A 7440-nucleotide genomic window follows, 5' to 3' on the forward strand; every position below is an offset into this window, starting at 1 on the left:
ACTAAAATTCGCATATGGTTGGAAAAATGACAAAGACACATATGGAACTTGAAACCAGAGATTTTTTATTGGGAATCTTACCTGATATATATAATAAAAATTTGAAGTATTTGATTGTAAATATATTAACAGCGGCTAAGATTGTATTTGCTAAGAACTGGAAGAGTGAGAAAATTCCATCAGAAGAAGAAACTATTAAGAAAATATTGGATTGTGCTGAAATGAGTAAATTGACATTTGAAATCAGAGAACAAGAAGATACACAATTTTATGAAGTTTGGGATCTTTTTATCAATGGTTAGATAATAAAACATAATGATAGAATATTCAGATTTAGCATAAAAATTTTTTTCTTGATATTATCTTTATAAAACATTATTAAGGTAGATTTGGTATGATCTTATGATTTATTGCAAAATAAATTAAGCAAACTATAGTTATCTCGTTAAAATATGAATTAACAAAATTATAGATAAATGATTTTTTAAGTGATGATATTAGGTTATACAATTATTGATTGATATATGAGCTGCAATATAATTATACTGGTGACTAGAAATTATGTAAAATAATTAATTATATGTAAGTGACTAATATACCGAGCACAACTAGGTATGTTTTTTGTATGTTTCAGGAAAAGAAAAGGGACAACCTCTTCACAGCGGCTACTCAGTTCATCTCCCAAAAATATATTTTTGATTTACTTATACTAGTTTCTATTTGATCTAATTATGTAGTTATAAAATTAAACATTCAGAGTCAGATTTCTGTACATTTTCAATCAAGGCCCCTCAGAATGGAATGATTGTTTAAATATGAAAACAGTTCTGATTGTTGTGAGCTGATAGGTAGAATATAGCATCTTTACTCTTATACAGATAATCCTAGAGCTGCCCACATAATAGTCATAGAAACAATAATCACATAATCAACCAGATTTTGAACATTTTGATGTGTTGTAAGTGAATTTCCATGGTTGTTAAGAACATCCTCAATCATTAAATAAACTATGCGTATTAAGTGAACCAGTTTTTAGCAAAATATTAATTGCAGTCATGTGACTGTAGGTATGATACAAAACAAATGGTCAATTGTTGACTACCAAAAATATCATATGAATTACAAAGGGGGCTGTTATGGTGGTGTCAGAATTAGTCTTATTGTGAAATTCTCTTAACAGTTACTATGACTGATTCCAGTTGAGAGCTTCTAAATATTCTTGTTACTATTACAATATCCAACCAATGTCCATTTGTTTTACTTTAGGTTTCAGTTTAATATGTAATTGGCAAATATGTAATTCAAAACAACTGAGTGTTCCAAAACGGTGCAAAAATACTTTCTTGTAGAGGGGTTGGTCAAGATTACCATTGAGAACCATATCTCCGCAGTTAGTTGAATTTCTTATTTTCCAAAAGATAGGGTGTCTAGTTAGCTGTACTTACTGATTCCAGCTACATGGGAGATCTCTTTAAAAGAGATAGTGCCTAGGCTTGAGGCTTAAACTTTGAAGGCTTTCCCCAAATTGTCGTGCATGTAAGTGCTTAGGTAATATTCTGTCAGGGTGCTCATTAAATGAGTGGTTAGTGGCATTATTACTTTCATAATAATTAGCGATAAAGTGGCTGGTTGTATGCTTAAAGAAGGAGCTTCAGTTGCTTGAACACCCAATCCAACATACACAATTTTGAGATCAACTACCCATTGCATTCTATACAATCTGACAGCTGTAACAATTTTTTCCTTGGTCTAATTCCACCATCAGTATAGAGGAAAAATGTACTAGCACAGAAGTCCAATTTATGAATGAATAATAACTTCAGTTATGAAGCTGATACAAGAATGCAGGAACTCTGCTTTCACTGCTCTTTCACACCCACCGACAAAAGTTAAACTTTTAGGATGGGATGTGTTTTATGGAATAAATCTTTATGGTATCTGTGGTGTTGCAATGACATAGGAGGTCGGGTGTTTTGATCACGATCAATAATCTGATGACGACTTTATTGGAGTCTAGTCTCCGCATTTATGCACAAACTTTTAGTAATCCTCTAACATACTGGTTAACTTTGGTTATTAGCTAACTATGTTTAGATAGTAATTAACACTTACACTATCTCTAGTTAAAGTCTAATATATGTTTCCCTCTAATCCTCCTTTACATTTAGTTGACTTTGTTTGCCCTGAGTTGTATTTGCTTTGTAAACATTCATTACCTGAGGTTTGCCATCCAGATAAGAACTCCTGAATTGCAACTCGCATATCTCGTTTTTATTTCAATTCAAAGATTTATGAATGTATCGCAATTGTAAAGGAAGGGGAAGAGACAAAACAATGCTAATAAATTTAAATACATTGAATAAAAACAACAGGTTCAATTAGTAACAATAATAATATATCATAAAAGAAAACTGTCTGAGCCAAGACCAATCAAGGAGCCATTGGTTAGAACTCAAAAGGTGAGTACTGAGACGGATATTATTTTGAATGAGGATTGTAAATTGTAAACTCATCCTCAATAGTTTTATTCAGGGAATGAACAACGCACAGTCCACTGTCCAACTAACTACAGAAACCTCTGACTGGCTAAAGAGTAGTTTATGGCAAAACGCGCTGTAGACATCTTGATTTAAGTCTTCATTTCATGCTGCAAATCACAATAATAGCAGCAGTAGCATTGATGGATTTTTCGTCTGAGGTGAACAGAATGATCATCTGTTTTTCTTGACAATTAGCCAGGATAAGAGCCTAAAGTAATGACCTCCTTGTAACGGCCCCTGCCAAATAGCCAAATCTAGAAACAGAAGACAATTGTGTGAATCTAATACGGTCTCTTATGAGAGGAATGCCTCTATGAGTTGATGGGAGCATACCTATTTGAACAGGTAGGGAAAAACCATAGCTGCATTATTAATAATTCTAGATGAACATTGGTGGCATATTTATCAAAAGAATTTATATTAGGATCTTTAATCTGCCAACCAGTGCATATCGGTCCCTATATTAGATTGGATCAGAGAATTAAAATAGGAAAATTGTCCGGGATACATACAGGAGCATATAAGTCCATATAAAGAAGAATTAAAGGTACCTGAAGCAATAGTTCCTAGCTTTTTAAATATGCCTTTCTGAGCAGCATTATAATCAGACCAATTATGAAGCTAAGGTGTTGAAGCGTGACAACAGAAACACAGACCCCTGTAAATTGACAACTTTCAAGTACCGATGTGGACAGAATTCAATTGCATAGGGGCTTTAGAAAATAGCCAGGAGGGTGGAAATAGATTGGTTGTGAGACAATAGTAGAAGACATGATCAAGGTTAGGGGTAAAAATAAAGTTGACCCAATGCCACTGGGGGCTCATAGTATAAAGTAATATTTGTGCCATGGGTCATAAACATGTATTAAACATGCGAACCCACAAATTAGGGTTACATCAACCACGAAGTGTATTTGAGCAGAAACACCATTAACCATAAAACAAGAAAAACAAAGTAAATTGTGAACTTAGAATTATAGTAATAATAGCAAAAGAGAGCAACAAGATTTTCAGGAAGTCTGAGGTAATGAGACCTGTTACGCGTTGTTTGTTGAGCTTGGAGCATGGAATGATTTAACCTAGCCCCAAGTGATGGGTTAGGGGTAGCTTAGGCTTTGGAAGCCGGACTTCTGTGTTCAGATGAAGATTGAATCGGAATGGGGTGTGGGGGCCCTGATGCCATGCCATGATAGGACTCCACACAGCTGCCTGGAACCCACTGCTTGTCCAGTAGAAGGTCTTCCCGCAGCGAACCACAACTCTAGGGTCCGTGATAGGGCCTTTCCAGGTTGGATCTGAGCTTGGCTGATACTTTTTACTAAAGGCCTTGCTAAATATTCGGTAGTTGAAATGCAAGTTAACAGGGTGAGTCTGAAAGAGAATCTAAAAGGTTAAACGTAATAAGTATATAATGCTACAGCAATGAGATTTTGGAATCTTTCCAGATGGTAGGGCCGACTCAGTTTGTAATTGTTTCGAAGCAATGCAAAGATGTATAAACGTCAACCGTAGCTTAGACACCCTGAGAATTGTAAGGAATTCTATGCACTAAAAGAATATTCATGTCTGACAAAAGTTTGAAATTCCTTACTAATATAAGCAGGCCATTATCAGTTTTCCTAGGAAGGCGACCTATTACAGCAAGAGGTAGGCAATAAGAAATAACGCCTGAAATAGCTCATGTTTTAAACATAACTTAAAGGAAATGTGGAATGTCAATAGACGGGTAGATAACAGTATGGCTTAAAGGTTGAAAATGAGTTACATCCATTTGCCAAATTTGATTAGCTTGGTGACACCCACTGGAAAGGAACTGCCAGTTGCTGACAAGCTGGACAAGCACGGACAATATCCCAGGGTTGATATTTGGAATAAATTGCTTTGAAAAGCGTATTTGGCATTTTGATGAAAATAAGAATGGCTACTGTAACAGGATCAACAAAGGACGCCAAACACCTAAGGATTCATCTGCCTTCTGATTTCCTTCGTCAAGGCATTGGTAAAAGGGGAGGACTCCGAATGTGTTCTACATAACAAAGAATACAAGCTAAAGTTCAAACTATTCTTCAAAGGTAAGAACAAGGTTAACAAAATTCTTATCCAAAGAGCGCACAATAAGAAAAAGGAAGAGCTTGCATGGTAGAATACGCATATTGTTAAGTATCAACGATCAAGTTAATAGGTTGGTCATTGAACAATTGTGAAAAGCTCCAAATCACAGCAGCACAGCTTAGCATGTTGAGCTGAAGTCTGCATGGCAGTAAATTTAAATACCATTGTTGTTGAATCTCTTGACGACACCGCCCTTGTGAGGTGAGCCATCAAAAACTGTAAGAGCTTTAGGAAAAGGATTTCACACAAAAATGGAAGAAAAGGCCGGATTTAAAGTAAAGTAGTAACCACTATTCTAGGATCCTTGGGTAAAGAATACAACAAGTTTCCACATATTGAAAAGGGCTATCTGATATGATTTGAATCATCATCAAATGCTCATATTCAACTTTTTACGAGTGAAAAGCTAGTAATGAGATCCTGTCCCGTAAGATGTAAGTTGGTTTGGCACTTAACCTATTAATCAAATCTCTATTGCTGATTGATAAGGATAAATGTTTCTAGGCGGAGTAGCTGACACATTCATGAATGTTGAATGCTGTGGAGAGGCATTGAATAAAGACATCCCTGGGTAAGGTTGTGAGAGGAAGAATAGCTAAACAAAGTCCTATTGTTAAGGATGTTATCCTGTCCACATATCGATGTTAAACTTATTCAATATTTCCTGAAGGCATGTTCTTTGAAGATCAGTTAATACACTAGATCTTCTGGTGATTGTGTCTTTTAAGACTGGAAATAAGGGATATATCACTAGTTGTAAGTAGAATGGTGCGTGGTTTACCACAATATGCCAAGTAATTTTGCCATTGTACTAAGTTGTTATGATTTCTGTACTTGTAATCCAGAAGAATGGAATGGAGAATGTGCAGCATTCTATGTCCTAAGTGAGGTATAAGGTTCACCTTTTGAGTTTTGTCTGAGGCTATATACAATCCCTGTTGTGCTATAATATCCATTAACTCCTTTAACAACTTAGATTCATCAAAATCTGGGGTGCTATCAATATATACATCCATAAATGATAGAACAAATAGGGAAGGAAATTTGTTCTAAAGGGTTGAAGAGCATTATCACTTAAATATTGGACAAAGTGAATTAAACATTCCCTGAGGCAACACCCGCCAAGAACAGAGGCAGCAAAAAACCTTTAATCATGAAGGAAATGCCATATTTTTATAACAAAAAACAGGGAGTATTCCAAAGACTATAGAAAGGTTCTTATGACCAGCAGCCAATTGCTTGAACCAATTAAGTTGTAAATATACAAGTTTTTTCCCTTGATAATGGTCATTATTGTCACCCAAACCAAGGAGAACAGAGCCATTTAAGAGGAAGAGCCATCATCAAGAATCAAATGAGCATTAAGAAGAGAAAGGATATCATGGTTCCAAATATTAGTATGAATATCTAGAATGTATGGTTGTAGGAAAAAGAACTACCAGCAAATGTTATAACATTAATTTCTTGAACACTCTGCTTAGTAGCTGTGGAACTTCCTATTCCCCCACAGTGAAGAAACTGTTGTTTTAGCCACGCTAATGGCACCGTAAAGAGGGGAGATGACAGTAACATCGGCCCAGTATCCAATGAAACCTTGAAATATAGTTATTATTTAAGGAAGAGAGGAGTTCAGCTGATGAAGTAAGCCTACAGATAAAGAAGAAGTTGATCCAAATCGCACATCACATTACCTATGCACCAGGAGATGGATTCATACAGAAGAAACAATTGAATAACAGAAGAATACAAGGAAGAACTTGAGGAAGATTCACCCCAAATCTGAATCATGAAGATACCAGTGTAATCTGGAATCCTATTACCCAGCTACAAGCAGAAAACAGCCCTTTGTGTATACGAAGAAACGAGGCAAAATTAAGCCAACTAATCGAAGGAAGAGGTCCTTTAAATTGAGATGGAAATTATTTAACTTCAGAAATTTAAACTCAATTCCTGTTGAGTGATTAAATTGATCCCAGCTAATGGGCTGTGTTGGGGAGGAGTGAGAGACTGCTGGAGTGAGTCAGTAACATTGCTTCCAATCTTCAGGAATCAATAGGTTAACCATTTTTATTCCTTCTACAAGTCCTCTTCTTGTAAAAGCCTACCTAATCCCATAGTCTGTAACTTCCTTTTTAACTCTCTTAAGATCTGATAAGGCAGCCCTCCCATTCTGCTACTTGCAGTCCAAGCTGTGGCCTGACCAGGACGGCATATTGTACTGGACAGTGAATTCTGCAAGTTCTGTTCGAGACAGAGGCATCCTTTTGACAGTCTCAACCATTTTCTGAAAAGAAGACTGAACAATAGTCAGGAGGCTTTTGTCCTGGATCTGCAGGGAGCTGAGGGAATGGAACATATATTTAGGTGAAGGAGGATAATGACAACATTAGTATAACGTGAAGGTGTTAAGAGAAAGTTCATTGGACCAAATTTTCAGTTGCATTTCTACTAAATACGCCACACACATGTAAAACTTCATTTTTGCTCGAGGTTCAGTATGCAATGTTTTCCCTATATCTTCCCAATCAGTTAATTTTGAAGACCCTCTATTGGATACCATAAGCACTGACTACAATCTCCTCAAACACCAGCCTTAAGATTTTTTCTGTGGTACCTCAGTATTATTTTCTTCAACAAATAGCCTAATTCATCTACATGCTCTTTGTTCCTCAGAAAGCGAAGACCCATACTTGCAGAAACCAAAGGTTGTTGAAGAAGCCACAAAGGTTGGAAGGTACCAAATCCTTGCCGGATGAAGCAAAGAGTCCTGTTCAGGAAGCCACTTGTT

This window comes from Pseudonaja textilis, chromosome Z, assembly GCF_049901715.1.
Source record: "Pseudonaja textilis isolate UNSWEBS1 chromosome Z, rPseTex1.2, whole genome shotgun sequence".
Classification (NCBI taxonomy): domain Eukaryota; kingdom Metazoa; phylum Chordata; class Lepidosauria; order Squamata; family Elapidae; genus Pseudonaja; species Pseudonaja textilis.